Source organism: Vulpes vulpes, chromosome 11, assembly GCF_048418805.1.
Source record: "Vulpes vulpes isolate BD-2025 chromosome 11, VulVul3, whole genome shotgun sequence".
In the NCBI taxonomy this organism is placed as follows: domain Eukaryota; kingdom Metazoa; phylum Chordata; class Mammalia; order Carnivora; family Canidae; genus Vulpes; species Vulpes vulpes.
This window is the reverse complement of record NC_132790.1, coordinates 80,356,351-80,379,962: the sequence shown is the minus strand read 5'-3', so window position 1 is coordinate 80,379,962 and position 23,612 is coordinate 80,356,351. Positions and strand designations below refer to the sequence as shown.

At 38.4% G+C, this 23,612-nt stretch overlaps 1 protein-coding gene across 3 annotated transcripts in view; it reads right to left on the bottom strand.

The window, feature by feature from the left end:
- Positions 1 to 23,612, bottom strand: part of TMEM108 (transmembrane protein 108) — a 640,726-nt gene that overhangs the window by 546,797 nt on the left and 70,317 nt on the right. For 2 of the 3 annotated variants that reach the window (XM_072726873.1, XM_072726877.1), the window contains exon 2: positions 2,848 to 2,942. The exons of the other annotated variant lie outside the window; for it this stretch is intronic. The gene's annotated coding sequence lies outside the window, so the exon portion shown is untranslated. The remainder of the gene's footprint in view (positions 1 to 2,847; positions 2,943 to 23,612) is intronic. 3 annotated transcript variants of the gene reach the window in all.

Here is a 23,612-nt window from a genome sequence, read left to right as displayed (position 1 = left end):
TTAACCATCCCTCTACAGGGGTCTCTGAACAATGGAACCAGAAAGGGAAAGTTTGGGTTCATTTTTTCCAAATAAATACCAAGCTTTTAGCCTCAGCACCATGTGGGTAAAGAGAAAATATGAATACTATGTCACCAATCTAGACCTTATTCAAAGAGGCGACTCAATAGGAAATTATAAGGGAAGATGATAATCTGTGGAACCATAGGAATAGAAATAAAGATTAGATTTTGTCTCCTATCCTGCAGTGCATTTTAGTTCTGTTTATTTATATTTCATCTTACTGAAAAATCTTAAAAACATTTAATCTTATCCTCATAGGAATAAATGAAGTAAACATATAGCTTTGAGTTGTAACAAAGAATGAATGTTCTATCAAGTAGCCCGCATAATCAAGATTAAAGTCATTTCAAATGAACCCCATTTAAAACCAATGTGAAAGCTTTAGCCAAATTGTATTGTGTGACCTATTTTTAATGCATCTCCCTATATATAATAGCTTTTATTTAATGTGGGAGAGGAGGCAAGAATAAAAATGTCAGACTAGATGGGACCTTATGGCACATTATTTCCCAATAGTCCCTTCCTTTAATGACTGAATTTGCTACATCTCCCTTAGTAAGGCAAACCGGCAGGTAATTTAAATTCAAACAACCATGCAGGACATAGCCGACTTAGCAGGCAGAGGGTTGCAAAATGGAACTCATAGGGATCAGGGAAGATATTAACCACCATAAAGAAACAACAGAAGATAAATAATAGAATCTTGCTTACCACACAGGCCTCTAACGATGGGGAATAAATATTTCCTTGATATTTTTCTCAAATGAGACATTAAACAAAAAGGCATTGGAAGAGAAAAGCACTTACTTAGGTGAATAAACATAAATAAAATAGTTACGTGATATACATAATAGAAGTATCAAAGAATATAATTGGTCCACACAAGCTGAAACTTCTGCAGAAACTCTAAGCTACAATGCAAAGGAGTTCAAGTTTTTTGCATGGTCTACACCAGTGCTGTAACTAGAAATTTCTGCAACGATAGAAATGTTCTGTATCTGCTCTGTCTGATGTGGTAGCCACTAGCCACATGTGGCTAGTTGAGCACTTAAAATGTGGCTAGTTTGAGCAACTAAAGTTTTAATTTTACTTAAATTTAATTAACTGAAATTTAAAAAACCAAATATGGCTAATGGCCATTGTATTGGTCAGTATAGCCTTAGAATGTTTTCAAAGAACCTGACAAATAGTCAAAACTGACCTCTTCAAGGAAACCCCTAATGACTTTATCCTTTCCCAAACTGACTTTTGAACACTAGTCAGACTAATGTCTCTATGATTTAAAGAGTTTTTTGTTTTTGTTTTTTTTTTTTATTTAAAGAGTTCTATTTGTTGTAGACACCTGCCATTCCCAGAGGGAAATTTATGGCCATGTCTGATGAAAGTTTGCCCCACAGTAATGAAATGGATTGTGGCATTTGGAAACCCTCTCACTCCTCCCCTTGGCCCGTGAGATTCCCAGGGCATGGCCTTACATATAGTTGATGTAGACCTTTATCTGATTCTTGGATTCTGAACCAAGAAAATAACAAGGTCTCCTGGTGAGTTTCTTGAAAGGAAAAGAAAATCAGTCTGACAGCCCATGGCCCCTTTCAGCAAGAGCTTGTCACTCTTACTAACAGATTTCTTCCATGTGGCCAGCTACTCCACATGCTATAATACTACAGCACTATGATCTGCTATAATCCTCTAGCTTTCTACCTTTCCCAAATAAATTTAGTCCTTGGTAGAAATCACACTCGGAGTCTATGCAGTGAAATTCAACTAACTAAACAAGGCATTGAGCTTTTGTTATGAACAAGGTCATAAATTTAGCTAGAGATGGAATGCAGATTTCACTTAACCAACTGGTAATAACTGCCCCAGGCAATTATAATAAATTAATAATGTTCTGAGGTGCCTTGAACTGCATTTAAGTTTGGTGGAAAATCATGCTGTAATCATTTAGTAATACCTTCCATGGGCTTACAAATAGGGACTTGTGGCTTCTGTAATATCTGCAGTCCCTATATGAAACAATGTAGGAAAACATAATCCAAACACATTTTCCACTAAATATCCTGCAAGAGAGCATTACAGGTACAATAAGAGCACAGAGGTAACAGAGATCAATAGCAACTGGAAATACTGTGGATGGCATCATGGAAGAGGCAGTATTTGCTGGGTCTCCAAAGATAAGTGCATTGTGAAGTACATACAGAGGGCAAGGCATTACCAGTAGTGATAGACACAGGAATTGGGTGATAGGCAGATATAAGTGTACTGAAAGATATAACTGAAAAGACAACATGGAGCCAAATCCAGGAAGGCATTGGATGCCACGCTATGGAATTTGTTCTGTAGTGATAGATAGCCAGCAAGCTTTTTGAGCAAAGTTGTGAAATGGGCAGAGCTGTATTTTAGAAAGACATGTTTGACTGCATGAGCAAGATAGATAGGTAAAACAAGATGTCAAATGTAGCAAGTTATTCTATTAATTCTATTGAAATATAAGCTTCAAAAAATTCCAAAATTGAGTAAAAGTGTGTATTATGAACATTAATAATTAATGGTGGTTGTCATCACAACCACCATTTTCTCTTCTTTGTTACTTTATAAAATCTTAATTTTGTTTAAGCAGCCAAATGCACAAAGCAGTTGGGATTTTCACCTTACTTCAAGTTGAATCATAGAATTCATTGTCCTTTGCTGGTGATTTTTTTTTTCAGTAGACACAGAAAAGGCATTTGGCAAAATTCAATGTACATGTATGATAATTTTGTAAATGATGGATATATTTATTACCTGGATTGTAGTTTCACAGGTGTATGCATATGTTCAGACTCATCAAATTGTATACAGGTATACCTCAGAGATATTTCAGGTTAAGTTCCAAACCACTGCAATAAAGTGAATATCACAATACAGTAAGTCACATGGATTTTTTTTGTTTCCCAGTGTATATAATAGTTATGTTTACACTATAGTCTATTAAGTGTGCAAAAACATTATATCTAAAAAACAAAGTACATACCTTAATTAAAGGATACTTTATTGCTAAAAAATGCTAACCATCATCTAAGCTTCAGTGAGTTGTAAACACTAATCACAGATCACCGTATAAATATAATAATAAGGGAAAAGTTTGAGATATTATGAGAATTACCAAAATGGTATGCAAAAACACAAAATGAGAAAATACTATTGGAAAAATGGCACCAAAAAAAAAAGGAAAAATGGCACCAATAGATTTGCTTGACACATGGTTACCACAAACCTTAAATTTATAAAAAATGTAATATCTTTGAAGCACAATGAAGCAAAATGTAATACACAAGGTATGCATGTACATTAAACATACGCAGTTTTTTGTATATCGACTCTACCTCTATATAGCTGTTTTAAAAACAAAAACTCCCACCAAAGCAGGAATAGAAAGGAGTTTCCTCTATCTGATAAAAGGCACCAAGAAAAAAAAAACATGCAACTAATGTTTTCCCTAATGGTGAAATACTTAACACTTTCACCCTAAGATTGGGAGCAAGGCAAGGATATCTTCTCTCACTACTTTTCCTAAACATTATCCATAAGGTTCTAACCATGCATTAAAGCAAGAAAAGATAGGGAAAAAGCATAAAGTTAGCAAGGAAGAAGTAAAATTATCTTTATTTGCATTCAACAAGACTATATGCATAGAATGTAAAGGATCTATTAAACAACTAGTAGAACTAATAATTGAATGTAGTGAAGTCACAGGATATAAGATCAATATACAAAAATCAATTGCATTTCTATATTTTGTTTTTTTGTTTTATTTTGAATTTTAATTCCAGCATAGTTAGCATACAGTGTTATATTAGTGTGTTTCTATATTTTGTCAACAAACATTTGGGAAACAGAGTCTTATTTATTCATGAGAGACATATAGAGAAAGGCAGAGACATAGGCAGAGGGAGAAGCAGGCTCCCTGCGGGGAGCCTGAGGTGGGACTCAATCCCAGGACCCGGGGATCACGCCTTGAGCCAAAGGCAGATGCTCAACGAATGAGACACACAGATGGCTCTGGAAAACAGAGTCTTAAAAATGACACTTTAAGTATATACTAAAAAGCACTGAAAGCAGGGATTCAAACAGATATTTGTACACTTATGTTCATAGCATTATTCACAATAACAAAAAGTAGAATCAACCCAAGAATCCATAGATAGACAAAAACACAAAATATGGCATATACATATAGAATATTATCCAGCCTTTAAAAAGGAAAGAAATTCTGACACATGCTGCAACATGGGTGAACCTTGAAGACATTTTGCAGAGTGAAATAAGCCAGTCACAGAAGGGTGAATACTGTATGATTCCATTATATGGGGCACCTGGAGCAGTCACATTCATAGAGGCAGAAAGTAGACTGGTGGTTGCTGGGGGCTAAGGGAAGGAAAGAATAGAGGAGTTAGTATTTAACGGGTATAGAATCTCAGTTTGGGAAGATGAAAAGAGTTCTGGAGATGGATAGTAGTGATGGTTCATTTACATACACAAAATACTTAGGAATAAATTTAACAAAAGACATGCAAATCCTATGCACCAAAAACCCACAAAGCATTGCTGAGAGAAATTGCAGATGACCTAAGGAAATGGAGAAAAAAAAAAGAACTGTGTTGGAGACTTACCCCAGCCGATTTCAAGATTCATTGTAAAGGTACAGTAAACAAGGCAGTGTGGTACCAAATAGATAAATGGAACAGATTAGGGAGACCAGAAATAGACCATACATTTAGAATCAATTGATTTTGGACAAAGTCTTATTTTAATAAATGATGCTGGTACAACCAGATAAGTATATGGAGAAATATAATATGCAATGAATTATAAACCTTCATGAAAAAAGTTGAAACTATAAAGTTCTAGGAGACCACAGATGGCCTGGGGTGAGTCCCAAGAATTTGTGTTTCAAACAAGTTTCCCAGGTGATGTGTATGTTGTTAGTTCAGGGGCCACATTATTTTTTAACAGCATAGTATGAGAAAAAAAAAAACCACAAATGCTAACATTTTTCACTCAGATATTCCCCCTTGAATAATTAGAGGGTAAAATAGTAACTTCTTAGGAATAAATTGAAGCTATTAATAATTTAGGATAAAGTAAACATGACAGAATCTGTGAAGAAACATCTTTTTCAACCATGTTGAATTTAGGACTAGGAAACCATGGTTTTGTGAGAAGCCTAAATGGGATACAATACCTCAAGAGAAATTTACCACATAAATATGCCTCAACTCGAAGAAAAATAATCATGCATATAATATCTACCCTTGCTTTATGTGCCCATCATGAAGAAAAGATATTCCAATATAATTCAGCCTGGTGGTCCATTCTTGCTGGATTGTGCCTTGTGATGAAATATCACTGTCACCTCCCTGGATTAATAAAAGCCTTCTGTATGGAGGCTTTCCTATTATTCATCTGTGATTTGTTTGTCATTTCAATCACTCCCTGTGTCATGCTCCTTTTTGCTGTCTTCTTTTAAATTTTAGCTGTGCAGTATGCCGTTAGTGCATACTTTTTACAGCAGTAAACAAGCTTCAAACAAATAGGAATTTTAAAACTTTACAAAGGGAACCTTACAGGTGATGATCTCACAGAGAAGCACACCAAGTGTAAGGATGAAGAGCATGAGCTATGGAGTCAGGCAGCCCAGAGGTTAAATCCTGCTCTACCATTCAGCTAGGTAAATGTTTCTTCCACCGCTTGGAAGTCTCAGTTTTCTTACATAAAATGAGCTCTTGCGAATATCAAATGGGACAATTTGTAGGAAGTGAACCCATTATGAGTAACTTCTATAACTTTAATAATATCTTAAGCCATATAAATGTGTATCTCTCCTTTGTATTTTTATATGAAGCATCTCCTCTGCCAGTATCAAGCATTTATCTCAGGAGGGAGGTGGATGGGTAGTACGGAGCAGTAAAGGCAGGAAAAAGAATTAGATTTATTGCAGAAACAAAAAGAAAAAGAGCTAATATTCACATCCTGGTAGCCAAAACAGAATGTTTTTCAATGCTCACAGAGAAAAAGAGACAGACAAAGAAGAGAAATCTTAGGTGCTATTTTATCGAAGAGACTGAATATTTCCCTAAAGGGGCCATGTGGTAGACTGTTTGCCAAACTGGCTGCTGTCATTCCCATTTTTGCTTCCATGCCCTTTGCAACGTGATTTGGCAGCTCATCCCATCAGGTGACTGTTCCAGCAGACTGAACAGCAAGTGCAAAGACCCTTAGGCAAGAAGGCATTTGACAGGATTTCTTGAACCCACAGAGAAAGCCAGTGTGGCTGGAGTGCAAGGAGAAGTAAGTGGACAATCACGTACACGTTTTGAGACTAGGAAATCTCTGATATCAGAAGGACCAAAACTTAAACCACGCCGTGGCCTGTTTATATATGAGTACAGGAGGACCTACATTAAAATATTAAAATACTTTCATTCCAGTTGTTAAATAACCACAGCACTGATCCCCCTGGGTTTCTCCATGGCCCTGGCAAATCAGGCTTCTCCTCAAGCACCATAAACCTTTCATGACCCTGTAATTTAAGAATCAGGGTACATAGAAGCATTTACTACTGATGTAGTGCCATGACTATAGATGTACAACATTATCCCTATGCCAAAGGGAGAACATTTATTTATCTACATGTATATGAAGTTCAAAATAAGCATGAATTCATCCCATCAGTAAATACTTATTACCCATGGGCCAGGAGGTATTGGAAGTGTCAGAGATGAGCAAGAGTATACAAACAAGTTTCTACCCTCACAAAGCATACAGTTAAGCATTTAGGTAAATTGTTGCCTGCAGATTTTAGACAGTGGTTCTCAACCTAAACAGAATCATCTGAGAATTTTAAAAAGTACTGATGCATTGATCTCACCCCCAGCGAGGATGATTTCATTGCTCTGAGGTGTGGCCAGGGCATTGGCGATTTCTAAAAGCTCCCCAGTTGATATGATGTGCTGCCGCAGTTGAGAACCTCTCTCTAAAAAAGAGGTGATCCAATATGGAAAACAGAGAGTGGGATTTCTGCACATTAGTAAAATTATGGGTGTAAACCTAGAGAAATAAGTTTTCTCTGCATGTCAACAAATATAAATCAAGATAGAAACATGATTTCTTAAAAGGTACTTTTCAGAAATTTCTGGAAGCTGTCTTTGTAGAATGGCATTCTGCCAAAATGCTGGCTGGCAGTCTGACCCACTGCTGGGCAGGTCAGCTACTCATATTCTGACAGTACAGAGCAAAACTCTGGGTTTTTGAAATAAAATTCCTTAGGAGAAGGACTTCTAACCCTGAATACTCCTACTACCTTCCCTTCCCCGCACCATGACCTGTCTACCCTCGAACTACACATCCCACCCAAAGATAGTCATCAGCCTGAGGAATGGGCCTGTGCCCAGAATTCCAGGCCACAGATGAGGATTCCAGCCCTGGGAGAACCACAGCTTGGTGGATTGAGATTGCTTTTCAAAATGATTTTCTACTTCTCTAATGACTTTCCAGTTGCTTCCCTAAGCTGTCCATCAAGTGACAATGTTTTGAATGAGACAGAACTGAAAACACCCCAAAAAGGTTTGACTCAATGGAGAGTCCAGAGGAGCTGAGGAAATATGTGCCAAAGGCTGGGCTGCAGCATAAGTATTTTCTAGAGTCACTGGGTCACAGCAAAGCACATTCTAGGGCAACAAGTGTGTGAGCTCAGCACTAGCCCTTGATTATTCTATCCTAATGGAGGGGAATAATGATCTGGGTTTTCCGAAAGAGCAGCTGATTGTAATGAGCAGTTTGGTTTTGACTCTGGAAATCACTACGAGGTAAATAAAAAGGTATGCAGCATGTCTGAGCATATTTCATCTGGGCAGCATGGAATGTGGCCAAGAATGCTGGAGAGTAGGTGGATTAGCATTTCAAAATTCACCAGAGAAACCCCACAGTATAGAAACATCTCATTAGAAATAACAGAGCCCTGAATTATGATTTAGAAAGCAAGAATTCTTGTCTGTGGTCTATCATAACCAGGTGTGCGACCCTGGGTGAGTAATTTCTCTGTGCCTCAGTTTCTCCATTTTTAAAATGAGGGGACCAAACTTAAATGATCTCCAGTAAGATGGATGGACAAAATTAAATTTAATATCTGTGTGAGGCAGAAAGTGTTGAGATCTGAAGCCTGAAGATTGCTGGTAGGAAGTAGACAAATTTGTATTTAGAGCCCAAGACACTCATAGAGGGTGAAGGTGGAAAGACATCAAGACCCCAACACTTTGTCTAAGAAATTAAAATTAGTTAGAGTGGGCTGGGGATTGCCCTGAGCAAACCTCAGAATCAGGGAATGGCCACAAGACATCTCTGGTAAAATCACCACCAAGGAGAAAAGATAGGACCACCAGCCTAGCCTCTGCATAGACTTAGGAATTCCAAAGAAGGCTGTAAATCAGTGCACAGGAGGACTGGACCAAGCCCAGGAATCAGGTAGCAGATATGAGTCCTAGAGAAGTGGCTATGTGAGGGAACATAAGGAGGGACAGGGAAAGCGGTCCAGACCAACTTTGCCTGGAACCCACTCCTGGTGGAATTTACTCCTGAGGTCTGGGGATCTTCTCTCTGGCCCCTGAAAGAAGAGTAGTGGGCCATGCAAAAATCTACACCAGCAGTTCCTTGGGAGCCACCAGCCTCTTGTGGGGTAGCAGAATCCCCTGGCCTTAAGAGGACATCTCTACTGAGACGCCAGAAGCAGAAATGGAAGTGACCATGATGGGATACCTGGGTGGTTCAGCAGTTGAGCGTCTGCCTTTGGTTCAGGGCATCATCCTGGAATTCCAGGATCAAGTCCCACATTGGGCTCCCTGCGAGGAGACTCTTCTCCATCTGCCTATGACTCTGTGTCTCTCATGAATAAAATATTTTTTTAAAAAAGGAAGTGACCATGATGACCCTGGCATATCAGGGGAAGGGGCTCTCAGAGAAGGATGTGGTATTTCCTGTTCACTGGACATGTGAAGGCTTACATGTTCAACTTTGGGAAGCCACCTGAGTGGTTGGTGCCTTATCTGTATCCTAAACTATAAATTGGGCCATGCTGGTTACAGATCTGTAAGATCCCTCATGGTTCCAATATGTTGTAATTTTCGTGTGTGATTCAAAGAAAAACCTAAAAAATGACTTTAATTCAGAATTTAGCATACAACTAACTATATCATTAAGTTTGTAGACACTGGGACTCTTGCCTACAAAAAGGAAATGTGTAAACTAGGGGTCCATCTGTGACCACTAAATAGCCTAAAATTAACAAAAAAGGTGTATCACTGCTAACGATCCATGAATTCACTCCATATGCATTCATCACAGATCATTAAAATGAAAGCTGGGAATGCAAGAAGAATTATATATTTTGGATATCTAAAAATTTTTCCTTAGAGCATATTTGTATGCATATGTAAAATACAAGTGTGTTACTCTGCAATTACAACTGAAATACAAGCTTTTTTTAGGAAAGGTGATTGTTAATATTAACTTCCTGTTTAAAATGGCCGTAGGCAATAATCATCAGCATTATAAATGTGCATACTGTTTAATCAGTAATTTTACATATAGAAATTTATCCTGATGAAATTTTGCACATTATACAAAACTAAATATATAAGAATGTTCATTGTCATAACATTGTTAATAAATAAAGAATTGGAGAGGTCCCTAGGTGGCTGTCAGTTATGAGTCCAACTCTTGGTTTTGGCTCTGGTCATGATATCATGGGTTGCTCAAATCAGGCTCCACACTCAGCAAGGAGTCTGCTTGAGATTCTCTCCCTCTTCCCCCCACCCCCACTCCTGCTCTCTCACTCTCTCAAATAAATAATCTTTAAAAAAGAAAAAATGGAAAAAATTGAAATATTCATTAATGAGGGATGAGTTAAATAAATTGTCAGCCTTCCATATGCTGGAATATTCTGAATTCACTAAAACTAGTAAAATACATCTTTTTTAAATTTAAATTTTACTGGGACACCTAAGTGGCTCAGTGGTTGAGCATCTGCCTTTGGCTCAGGGCATGATCCCGGGTCCGGGGATTGAGTCCCTCATTGGGCTCCCTGCCAGGAGCCTGCTTCTTCCTCTGCCTGTGTCTCTGCCTCTCTCTCTCTCTCTCTCTCTGTCTCTCATGGATAAATAAAATCTTTTTAAAAAATTTAAATTTTACTTAGCTAACATACAGTACAATATTGGCTTCTGGAATAGAATTCAGTGGTTCATCACTTACATACAACATCCAGTGCTCATCATAAGTGCCCCCTTTAATACCCATCACATACCTAGCCCGTCTGCCACCTATATCCCTCCATCAACCTTCAGTTTGTTCTCTATTTTTAAGAGTCTCTTATGGCTTGTTTTGCTCTCTCCCTTTCTCTTTTCCCCCTTCCCATTTCCTCATCTGTTTTCTTTCTTAAATTCCACATAGGAGTGAGATCAAATCGTATTTGTCTTTATCTAACTGACTTATTTCTCTTGGCATAATATACTCTAGCTCTATCCACGTCATTGCAAATGGCAAGATTTCATTCTTCTTGATGGCTGTGCAATATTCCATTGTATACCTATACCACATTTTCTTTATCCATTCATCTGTCAATGGACATTTGGGCACTCTCTATAGTTTGGCTATTGTTGATAATGCTGCTATAAACATTATATCCCTTTAAATCTGTATTTTTGTATCCTTTGGATAAATATCTGTAGGGAAATTGCTAGATCATAGAGTAGTTCTATTTTTAATTTTTTAGGAAACTCCATACTATTCTCCAGAGTGCTTGCACTAGTTTGCATTCCCACCAACAGTGCAAGAGGGTTCCCTTTCTCCACATCGTTGCCAGTACCTATTGTTTCTTTTGTTGTTAACTTTAGCCATTCTCACAGGTGTGAGGTGGTATCTCATTGTAGTTTTGATTTTGAAATACATCTTTATAGCAGAGGAATAATTTTATATTAACTGACATGGCTGTCATTCGTAGTTGTTTATTTGTTTACCCCATCTTCATCCCTGTTTTAAAATCAAATCTATATTGAGGCTGAGAGATTCACCGTATCAGAAAGGTATGTTAAAAAGAGCACTGATCACATAAGGCTATAATTCTTAGTACTTAGCACCAAAGATAAGAGACTCAGAGAAAGGTATTCTCACAATCTACCAGGCATGGTTTTGAGAATGAAAGGGGATGCTATAAATAATGACATGGAAATAACCTGGAAGAAACAAGGACACTCTCCTTACAGACTTTCCTCTCAGGCTACTTCATTTTATTGTAAACCAAAGAAAAATGTCATATTTAGCAGATAAGGTCCTTTAGAGCTTAAACAAAGGGAGATGGAAATTACTATCATTTACAAATACCTTCTCTCATTCCATAGGCTGCCTTTTTGTGTTGTTGATTGCTTTCTTTGCTGTGCCGCAAAGTTTGATGTAGTTCCCAGAGTTTAGCTTTTAGTTTGATGTAGTCCCAATAGTTTATTTTTGCTTTTGTTTCCCTTGCTTGTCTAGCTAGACAAATGTTGCTGTGGCTGATGTCAGAGACATTACTACTTGTATCTAGGATTTTTATAGTTTAGGGTCTCACATTTAGTTTTTCAATCCATATTGAATTTATTTTTGTGTATTGTGAAAGAAAGTGGTCCAGTCAGTTTCATTCTTTGGCATGTAGCTGTCCAGTTTTCCCAACATCATTTATTGAAGAGACTATCTTTTCTCCATTGTATATTCTTGCCTCTTTTTTCATAGATTAATGGCCACATAATCATGAGTTTATCTCTGGGCTCTCAATTCTATTCCATTAAGCTATGTGTATATTTCTGTGCCAGTACCATACTGTTTTGATTACTACAGCTTCATAGTATATCCTGAAATCTGGAATTGTGATACTGCCAGCTTTATTTTTCTTTCTCAAGACTGCTTTGGCTATTTAGGGACCTTTGTGGTTCCATACATACTCTAGCATTATTTGTTCTAGTTCGGTGAAAAATCCTATTGCTATTCTGATAGGGATTACATTGAATTTGTAGATTGCTTTGGGTAAGATGGATACTTTAACTATATTACCTCTTCCAATCGATGACCATAGAATATCTTTCCTTCTGTCTGTGTCATTTTCAATTTCTTTCATCAGTGTTTTATAGTTTTCAGAGTACAGATCTTTCACCTCTTACCTAGGTTAAGTTTATTCCTAGGTATTTTATTCTATTCAGTGCAATTGTAGATGGAATTGTTTTTCTTAATTTGTCTTTATAACTTTGTTATTAATGTGTAGAAATGCTACCAGTGGAAAATAATAAAGCAAACAAGGTAATGAACAAGATAGCTGGAGACTGATTAAGCATTGAAGAAAGCTGAAAAACTGGGAATTTAGAAATGATACAGGGTGGAGAGGTAGATAGCCAGAAAGACTTGCTTGAAAAGACATTTGGGTGGAGACCTTAATGTCCAAACGGGGGTTGGACATGCCAAGATGTGGGGAAAGAGTTCTCTAGACATGTAGCCAACAAGGCCTCTGTTGTGTTGAAGGAACGGACCTTGTGAAAAAGGCAACCTACTGGAGATTTAAACTGACTCACAGTTTAAGGAAATAAATAAGATAGAAGGAAACTATAGAACCAAAGACAACTGAGGGAGGGAGAAGGATGATGTGTCTGAGAAAGAAAATCAGTAAATGCAGGAAAAGGAAGGCACAAGCATCAGGAAAAACAATCTTTTCAGCTGCTTCAGACTAGAAGTGGTATATTGACAGTGCCTGGACTAGCTTACATGAAGGTCAAAGGAGTCTTCCTAAAACTTCAGGGGGATCAGAAGGGCATAGCAAGAAGAACTGAAATTGAAGATGTGTAGCCTAGCCAAGGAAAGGCTAATGTAGAATTTAGTTTTAAACATATTCATTATTATTATAATTTATCTTAGCCTAAATCACTGGGAATTGAGCTGACTCACAACTGTAAACAGAAGAGGTAATTGGAATTGTTGAATATTTCCTATGTTGGGAAATGCTCTGCAGTGATGAATATTTTGCAATTCCATCTTTTCTGGATGCTGTAATGTGTTTCATTGATTATGTGTCTGTTTGCCAATAACACACTGTCTTGATTTGTAAAGACTATAAATGCTTTGCTTTTAGAGTAAGTCTTAATATCAGGCAGTCAGTCCTCCAACTTTGTTCTTTTCCAAATTGCTTTGCCTATCCTACAACTCCATATTTTAAAAGCTTATTTTAATATTTTGTGGAATTTTTTCATATTTTTTGAATATAGCTGGTTTATTTACTTTTTTCTGGATAAAGAGAAAAATAAAAGAAAGAGAGGGATGTCAGTAAGGGATATTTTAGGCTGCAAGTGACAGAATTCTTCATTTCAGTACCATAGACAAAGAGGGGTTCATTTTTCCCCACATAAAAGAAAGTCTGAAGACAGGTGTTTGCTTGCATTGGTTCAGTGGCTCAACAATGCCAGAGCCAACATCTCCATGGGTCTCTTGACCTCTCCCTCATGGCCACAAATGGTAGCTGCAGCTGCTGCCATCTTTTTCATTTGGGATAGAAAAGAAGGGAAAGTAGGGGGTAACTTCTGTCTCTGGATCCAGAATTGGGTCAGATGGCCTCTTTGGCTGCAAGGGAGTTGGGGAATGGCATATTTTTTCTTCAGCCCATATAATAGACATAGGCCAGAAAGAAAGGGACTGATATGAGAGTTGGCAAGACCAGCCTGTAGTGTTTGCCACAAATGTTGATGAGAGGTTTCAAAAGGAAAAAAAAAGGAAAAAATTTTCATTGAATTCTGCTCTCTTCAAAAATATCATTAAAAGAGCCAATGACAAACAATCCATGTCACAGGATGCCTGGGGTAGCACAGTTGGTTAGGCATGCAATTCTGATTTTGGCTCAGGTCATGGTCTCAGGGTTCTGGGGTTGAGCCCTGTGTCAGGCTCTGGGTTTGGTGCAGAATCTGCTTGGGATTCTTCCTCTCCCTTTGCTGCCCGCTCCCCCTCCATTCATGTTCTCTCTCTAAAATTAAAAAAAAAATTTTTTTAAACAATCCATCTCAAGCCACATCACGTTCCTTACCAGTGTTGGATGGGAACCTCAGGACCTCCTGGTTCTGCCTCTCCCTGCCATGAGAGTTAGTTCTCCCCCAGCATTTAATAGCACTCACACAGTCCTTGACTTAGATCAGCTAGAAAAACAAACCTAGACTGTTGCTAAGGGACAAGAGTTACATTATAACCAGCCTACAGCATAGCTCTCTTCAGTAAACCTTTAAGGAAAAAATGTTGGAATTCAATGCAAGTCCATGAATTGCCCATTTCAGTCTCTGAATAGGGAAAACCGGGCATTTCTTCCTTTCTCTCATTCAATAAACCTTTATAGGGTTCCTATGCGCCAGGCACCGGGTGTTTTTATCCCTCTTCTCTTTATTATTGTACCCTGTGCTGTTTTCTTGGATTATTTTTCTATCTAAGTGTATATGGCAATATGTATGTATGTGTATAAAAGTTTAAGACAATGTCAAACTTGCAGAGCCCAGGGCACTATTGCTATAACTCTCTCTGGTCTCCCTGTGGAAGCCACAAGACCACCACTCATACTCCTTTGATAAGCCTTGGAAGGTGTGGAAGAATCAGGATGCAAGAGATTATCTGTGAGGAATGCTGATTCTGCAACATTCATGTACTTATTCATGCATTTATTTATTTATTTATTCAGTAAATATTTATTGAGTCCCTTTGCTGGATTCTGGAGATATTGTGGTATATATATAGACACAGTCTCTACCCTCACTGAGCTTGTATTTGTTGTAGGATAATGTTTTTGAAATAGTAACCAACGTTATTTTCTCTCAGTACTTACTTTCTTCTCTCCCTGCTCCCACTCAAGTAGCTAGACTATGCTCCTTGCCTTAGGGGAGAGAAAATAAGCAGAAGACAGAGAAAAAAGGAGAGACTTCCTGTAGTTATAGGAATATAAGTGGCACTAGAGCAAATGTTAGCATGAACTTCACCCCACACAGATACTCTAATATGATACAAAAAATTCCTTGGAGCTGAAAGGGAGAAGAAAGATGGTAGGCAAGGGAATTGCCATACAGGTCAGTGGGGATCGGAGAGACAATCAGACCTGAAGGGGCCATGAATGAAAACAAACTGTGTTGGCCAAAAGCCACATTGAAGAGAATTTGTGGACACCCTTGAATCAGATGGTATCCAAGGGTGCATTTGCCAACACCACCTATCACCCACTAGGGCCCATATCAGCCATTCTTTCTCCAGCTACCCAAACTTCATGCTTGCCTTTTCTTCCTGGGTATATAGTTAGGCTCTACTTCCCAGCCTCCCTTGCAGTTATATGAAATCATATCGCAAACCTATGAGTTCTAGCCAATTGAATGTGGGAGGAAGTGATATTCACCACTTCCTATCCTGTTCATACATACTTCCAATGCAATCCTCTATGTTCCCTCTTTCCTGTTTTGTCAAATATAAATGATGGGCTCCAAGGCCCTAGGGCATGGCAGAGCCAAAAGATGGAAAGGGCCTGTGTCCCTGGGTCCCTGCTTGGAAGAGAGCACATAAAATAATCACTCTGACTGGGTTCTTGTGTGAGAAGAAGTTAATTTTTACTTATTTATTGCATTAAGCCATAAAAATATTGCAGTTTGTTACAGAAGGTTTTGCCAACTCTGAAAATATTTCAAGCAACTCTCCAGCTCAAGCAACACTCATCTCCCTGGACTTGGTTCACTCCTTAGCCAGCTTACCCCATGAGGACAGGCACTCCATTGCAAAATACCAGGACACAGCACCCACCCCCAAAGGGAGGGTGAGGCCCTTACAATTTGCCATAGCAGTATAACAGTATAGGAGGGAAAGGTCTTACTCTTGTATTTGTCAGGATAACCAGAACCTGCTTAGAATTTTTCCTGGGCTAGGAAACTGGTTAAACACACAAACATCACACAGCATAGAAGGGGAGAAAAATACTGGACAAGTCAATGTAGAGTTATGTGTAGAATTACAAACTGCGCTAAGCTCTGTGGAAAAAAAATACAAATAGTCTGGCAAAAATAACAGATGGGGATAGAACTCATATTAAGGAATCGAATGAGTAAAGACTCTGAGGAAGGAACAGCTGAATTGAAACCTATCAGGAAAACCAGAATCAAGCAGATTAAGAGTTGGGGGAATAGCATTCAGGCAAAAGAAATAGAATGTGCAAAGGCACTGAGAAAGGAAGGAGGTTGTCTCATTGAGGATCTGAAAAATGTAAGTTTAGCTGTGATGTAGAAAGAGAGGAGGAGAGGGTATGAGATGATGGGGATAGAGAAATAAGCAGAGGCAAATTCAAAGAAGGCCATGTAGGGCTGGTCCTTGCATCTTCAGATGTTTCTGCATCTTTTATGTTTTATTACAAGAACCTAGGAAGGTATTGAAGAATTTTAAGCAGGGATCATGATCAGGATTACATTTTTAAAATATCTAACTGGCCAAGATGGAGATTGGTTGGAAGGGAGGGAAAAGTGAAAGGAGAAAGCCCACATAGGAGGCTATTTCAGAAATTCAGGCAAGAGATAATGGTGTGTTTAAATAGAAGAGTAGCAGCATGTGTATGGAGAAAAATGGATGGGTTTAAGATATGCCTGGGAAGTTGAATGGAATAGTAACTGTTGAATTCAAAAACTTTAAACTCTAGTGAGAGACAGGAGCAGGTGGTAAGTTGTATGAGACTCAGTTCTGGTCTAGGCCTTCTAAGAGCTAAAAGAATAAGACAACAGTAACATCAGGCTCCCCAGTGTCTGAAATATTATTTGAGCAGGATGGTTTGGAGGAGATGAGACATTGCATGGAAAACTGAGCTTAGAGTCAAAGAGCTGTACCCCAGTTGGATATGTGATTGGGTGCTCACTCAAATGTGTTGTCATGCCAAAAAAAGATAGAGTCTGGTTAATTAAGTAACTTTGAAATCTACAAATAAAGGCTCTGCCCAGATATGATCTAAGCATGATGGGGAAGAATAATTCCACCCTTTTCCCATTCTTAAAAAAGCTATTGATAATAATGAGAAGAACAGCTAATATTATGGAGCATTTTGTGCCAGGCCTGTGCTAACAAATGTGTGTGCATATTCTCATTTAGGCTCACTAGGGCTCTGTGAGATAGGCACTATTTTTACTCCTATTGACTAACACTAAGGCTTAAAGATTAGTACCTTGTCCAAGTCCTTATCTCTAGTAACAGAGTAGGGTATATTCAAACCCAGCTCCAACTCTAGAGTCCTAGGACTCTGTAATGTGTTGAGAAGGATTCTGAAGATGCATTTGGGTTCAGTGGAGGCAAAGTTAGATGGGTGCAATCTGGTCAGTCACGTTTAAGTATGTGCCTTATAACCATGCAGCTTTATTCTAAATGATAAATCACTATGGATTACATAACAAAAGAAAACTGTCATTACACTTTACTATTTTATAGGATATAATGTTCATTTTCTAATGGCTAGTTATAGTTTTCAAGGCAACTAACTAGAAAGAATATTTGAAGAATCTTGTACATGAGGGTCTCTAGATAACTTAACACAAGAAATCTAAATACATTATGAAAAGATTTAAAAACCTGCTTTGAGAGCCTTTTCTCTTCAGAACTCAACTGGGGAGTCACATCAGGCTAGAAAATGGTTCTAGGGCAGAGTCAAGCTTTGAGCTGTCGGGGGAAAGGCTAAGCTAAAATAAAACTGCATTATGTCTGTGAATCCAGTATTAACTGGTATAAACCAACACTGTTTCCCCTAAAAGCTCTCTTGAGAAAGAACATTTTCAACTACTAATGTGGCTTTCTTCTCACCTCTTTCCTGCCCCCAGTGGGGGAAAAATGTTTATTCTTCTTACATAATTTTGCTCTTCTTTATGTTACCAAATGCCTTGTGATAGTATTACAACGGACAGATCTCTTACTGAGAAGTTGCCAACAACCAAAGGATAATTAACTTAGTCTTCCAGGCATATTAAAAAAAAACAAAAACAAAAACAAAAAAACCACACACACACACAGAGTGGACCATGCACAATTCATTGGGAATAGTGTGCAACTGCTTATATGTCAGTGAAATTTGTTGTGGCTGTAAAAAATCCTACATCTCAAAGAATGCTTTGTGCAGTAGAATCTTTTGCTGAAAGGAGATGGGTCCTTAACTTTTAGGGAACAGAAGTGGGGCAGTACTACATAGGGAATCAATAAGCATTTATTAAATGTCTACTTGGTTAGGCACATTGCTAAACTCTGAAGATATAAAGAAGAATAATGAAATCTAAGATAATTGACAACCTAATAAAGAGAGGAGAAAGAACTAATATAGCAACTGAGAAAAAAAGGAGATTTATACACACACACACACACACACACACACACACACTCATAGTAGTTCTCAGAGTTGTAGTCCCTAGGCCAACAGCATCATAGGAACTTATTAGAAAGGCCCTACATGAAGCCTACTGAATCTCAAACTCTGAAGGTGGAGCCTAGCAATCACCTCCCAGTGCATACTGTCTGGAAACTACTGGTTTAGCAAAAGAGATGACAATAAAGTATAATTGCTTGGGTAATCGTTGCATTGGTTACTGGTATCCAACCAAGAAATAATAAACTTGGGCTCTGGGGCCTTTCAGGCTGTTGTAATCTAGCACTATGAGGCAGGTTTGAGGTTTCATTTTGCCAACATCTAAGGCCATTGTGTTGCTCTCTAGCTTGAATTCTTGCTACATTTCTGTGTTCGTTTCCTATTGCTGCCATGACAGATTGCCACAAATTTGGTGGCTTAAAACAACATACATTTATTATCTTTCTGTTCTAGAGGTCCAAAGTCCAAATTCAGTGAGGCCCGAAGTCAAAGTGTTGGCAGATCTGGTTCCTTCTGGAAGCTCTAGTGAAAAATCAATTCCTTTCCCTTTCCCAGTTTCAACACACCACTTGTATTCCTTGTCTTATGGCCCTGCATCATCTTGACTACTGCATCCCTCATCATATCTCTTCTGATTCTGTCTCTCCTACCTCCTTCTTATAAGGACACTTGTGATTATATTGGGTCAGTCGGATAATGCAGGACAATCTCCTCATCTCAAAATCTCTTTGCCATGTAAAGTAGCATACTCACAGGTTTTTGGGATTAGGACATGGACATCTTTGAGGGGCCATTATCAACCTCCCACAACTTCCCCTTCAGAGTTGCTTGAGAAAATAGGGGGGAGAAAGGAAAGAGATGTTGAATGACAGAGTTTTTAGGAGGATAAGATTTATAAATGGATTCAGGTGTTATTTTAATCTGTCAGTCATTATTCTATATAAAAGTCCAATCAGGTATCCATGGCTTGGAGTGCTCCAAAAGAAGAGCATCAACGAGGTTGGCAAGGCCTAAGCCCCCCTGAGCAAGCCTGTTTATCCCGATGTTCATCTGTCTTCCGGACATCTCCATTTGATTAGGCCCAGAACTGAACTCTTCATTCCTGCCCCTTGCCCTGCTGCCCCATCCCAACCTGGGTTTCCTCCTCAAGACCCTATTTCAGATAAATGCACATAACCTATTCACATAATCCAGAAATCTACATAATACCTTAGGCTTTGTCTTTCAGTGCCCCAACCTCCTCACCATTCACATCTAATCAGCCACTCACCTCTGTCAATCCTACCACAGAAATAACTGTCTTCCTTTCTAACTAGGGGCTCACATTTTTCATCTAGATTTTGCAAAGGCCTCTTAACTGGTTCCCTGGCTTTAAGATCACCGCCTTTATCACCACTACCATGAGAGTATTTCCAAAACAAATCTGTCACCCATTTTCCTCTGCTGTTTATAACTCCCTAAAGACATTTTAGAATAAAGAGTAGGTAGTAACTCCCTAACAAGGTGTTTAAGGCTCTTTATGTTGCACCCTTAGGGGGCTCCTGGGTGGCTCAGTGGTTGAATGTCTGCCTTCAACTCAGGTTGTGATCCCGGGCTCCTGGGATCAGGATCAGGTCTTGCATCAGGCTCCTTGCAGATGTCTCTCTCTGCCTATGTCTCTCATGAATAAATAAATAAAATCTTTTTTAAAAAAATGATGCACCCTCAGCTTACTTGTTCAGCTTATGTTTGCCATTTCTTCATATGATAAAGCAAGTTATTTACAGATCCCAGATTGCACCTCGATCCCTCATACCTCTTACCTTTTAACCAGGCTCTCCTCTTTGCTGGAACATCCTCATTGGATTCCATAACTGCCTGGAGTGAGTACTCTTTAAGTATTCCTCTAGATATACTGCCCTGGCCTCTTTCTTCTCTCTTACCATCCACTGCTCACTTTTGGAAGTACTTATTATCCTGAATTTTTAAAAAGATTTTTTTTATTTATTCATGAGAGACACACACAGAGAGAGGCAGGGAGAGAAGCAGGCTCCATGCAGGGAGCCCGATGCAGGACTTGATCCTGGGACCCCAGGATCACACCCTGAGCCAAAGGCAGACACCCAACTGCTGAGCCCACCCAGGCGTCCCAATTATCCTCAATTATAATTAATGATCTGTGGTCTCACATCACAAGACCATGAACTCCTTAAACATAAGGATTGAATTTTACTTATGTCTATATTCTCAGAGCCTAGCACAGTGCAGAGCACACAGTAATTGTTCAACATATTTCCCAGTTGAATTGAGATATTACAAATCTTCAGGAAATGCTAGTTAAGAAAACAAAGAAGGAGTGGGAATAAGGAGGAGAATTAGGTTATAGTCATAGGTGCCTAGTAACTTGAAAGGCCAGGATGTTTTAGGGGAGAGTAGAAGGAAAGGGTTTTCAGTAATGTCAATTACTCCTGAGGACTAAAGTCAGAAAATAAGTCTTTGGATTAGACACACAAGAAGCCACCAATGATGTTAAAGAGAGCAGTTTCAAGTGGAGTGTAGAAGATGCAGAAAAGGTAAGAAGATGAAAAAGGGCCCAATCAACCAGTGTTTCTCATACTTTATTGCACCAAAACACCCTTGTCAGAAGAAAAGGAAATGATACAGATCACTTGAGGCCACACATAAGGGAAGATGGCCCCTCTCAAAGACAAAAAACTAACTTATGTCATACCTTCATTCTAAGGGTCCTCTCAAAAGGAAACTTCTAAGAGCAACAAATTCAAAGTCTTCTAGTTGTGAATACAGGATGGATTGATGCTCTTCCAAACCCAAAACTGTGACATAATTTTAAAATGTGGTTATTAAGCACCTGCTTGTTCATCACTGTGAATTTAAGGACATTTACAGAGGTCACATCTTAGCATATGGTCTGCTTCTTCATTGAAGTTGTTGGCAGCAAAGCTGCTCACAGCTTGGTGTGCTGTGCTATCACCAGCATGAGAATTTAAGGAATGGCATGCTGTGCCAGCCAGTCCATCTGAGATTTCTGGCAGAGAGAGGCCCTAAGGAGAACTTGGTTGGAAGGCAGAATTTTTCTTTAAAACTTAAAAATCACAAGTTAAGGTTGTACTCAAACACACAAAATCTCCCTATTCTAAGTCTATCATGAATGAATAACCTAAACCACCTTTTGCTAATTTATATTTTCAGTTTTACCCCTTCTTGCAGTAGTCAACCTTAGTTGACTTTCTTTGTAAAATAGAACAACTCTTCTTTTTATTAACTTTAATTCTTCTGGTTTCAATCTTCAAAGAAGCCCCCAGTTCTTAAAGGCAAGGTTTGATAAGCAAGACCAGGGCAGACTATTATTACTTGATTTTATGAACTTAAGGACAATATCTCCATGGCCTTTTATTTTCTATGCGAAAAAAGTTTTAGTTTTCTCCTATAACCAAATCCATTTGGAGAAAAGAATTAGACTTGATTAAAGATTATCTGGACATGAGTTCCAGTTGTGCCACTTGCTTCAGTGAATTAATCTCTGGATAAGTTTCTTAATCTATAAATAAGGATACAAACAAATACCTCACATAATAATTATAAGGATTAAATGAGATAATACATTTAATTAAGTCAAGGTATAGACTAAGTTTCTATAATAAAGAGAACCTAAAATATAGGGGCTCAAATAAGAACTTCGTATTTAGGAAAAAACTTAGTTAGGAAAAAACTTTTCCTTATGTTATATTCTAGCAGTAGTGGTTCATAGGTACTCTTACATTCTCAAAGTATAGATTCCATATTTGGATAGGTCATTTCCCAGCCAGCTGTGTAAAGGATAGATATTGGTGGCAAAGAACTTTCATTTAAGGATGCTTTCTTTTAAGCTGTGACCCAGAAACCACATACATCACTATTGTTTATGTACCATCTGTCAGAATGCAGTCATGTGGCCACATCTAACAGCAATGAAGGCTGGGAAATGTATTTCTATCTGGATGGACATATGCCCAGTTAAAATTGTTAGCATATGTCCATCTTGCTTACTATTAAAAGGAAGAATGATAGAATGAATTCTGTGGGATAATGAACAATTTATATCAGCTACACTCTTACCATCATATAGATTTCTATCATGGTAAAAAAAAAAAAAATCAGGACACCTGGGTGGCTCAGCAGCTGACTGTCTGCTTGAGGCTCAGGGCATGATCCCAGGGTCCTGGGATCAAGTCTCGCATTGGGCTCCCAGTGGGGAGCCTGCTTCTTTTTCTGCCTCTCTTTGTGTCTCTCGTGAATAAATAATAAAATCTTTAAAAAAAAATCACGTGGCATTTTATTTCAGATCTTCCTTTCCACTAGTAAAGAATCTTATACAGCCAGCACCTCCAAGGACTAAAGGATGAGGTTTGGGGGGTTGTTTTTATTTGTTTGTTTTAAGGCAGAGGATTATGTCCACATCTTCCAAGCCTAACACAGAGGTATTCTTAATAAATGTTTATCAAAGTGAATAATCAATAACTCCCTCAGCTCTTATCTGGGTTAAACCCCTCTAGTAATATGTAGAACGCAGACTTTCCATTTTTAATGAGTAGTACTATATCATATATATGACACTGTTGGCTTTACATACATATGATCCAATTGGTTACATGGTGAAGCACTTTAGTATATTCTTGATGTTTGATATTTTTGAGGAGAAAGGAGTAAAAATCTTTAAAAAGAAACCTGACTCTCAAAGCATGATAGTGTTCTCTCAAGTTGACTATTTAAATAAAAAATGAGGGCAGCTTGGGTGGCTCAGCAGTTTAGCACTGCCTTCGGCCCAGGGCCTGATCCTGAAGACCTGGGATCAAGGCCCACGTGGGGCTCCCTGAATGGAGCCTGCTTCTCCCTCTGCCTATGTCTCTGCCTCTCTCTCTCTCTCTCCCTCTCTCTCTGTGTCTCTCATGAATAAATAAATAAAATCTTTTATAAATAAATAAATAAATAAATAAATAAATAAATAAATAAATAGAGGGAGCTTGGGAAGATGGCAGAGTAGGAGGATCCTAAGCTTCCCCTATCCCACATTTACAACTAGATATCACTCACATCCGTGTAAATAAACTGGAGAGGGATCCAAAGCCTG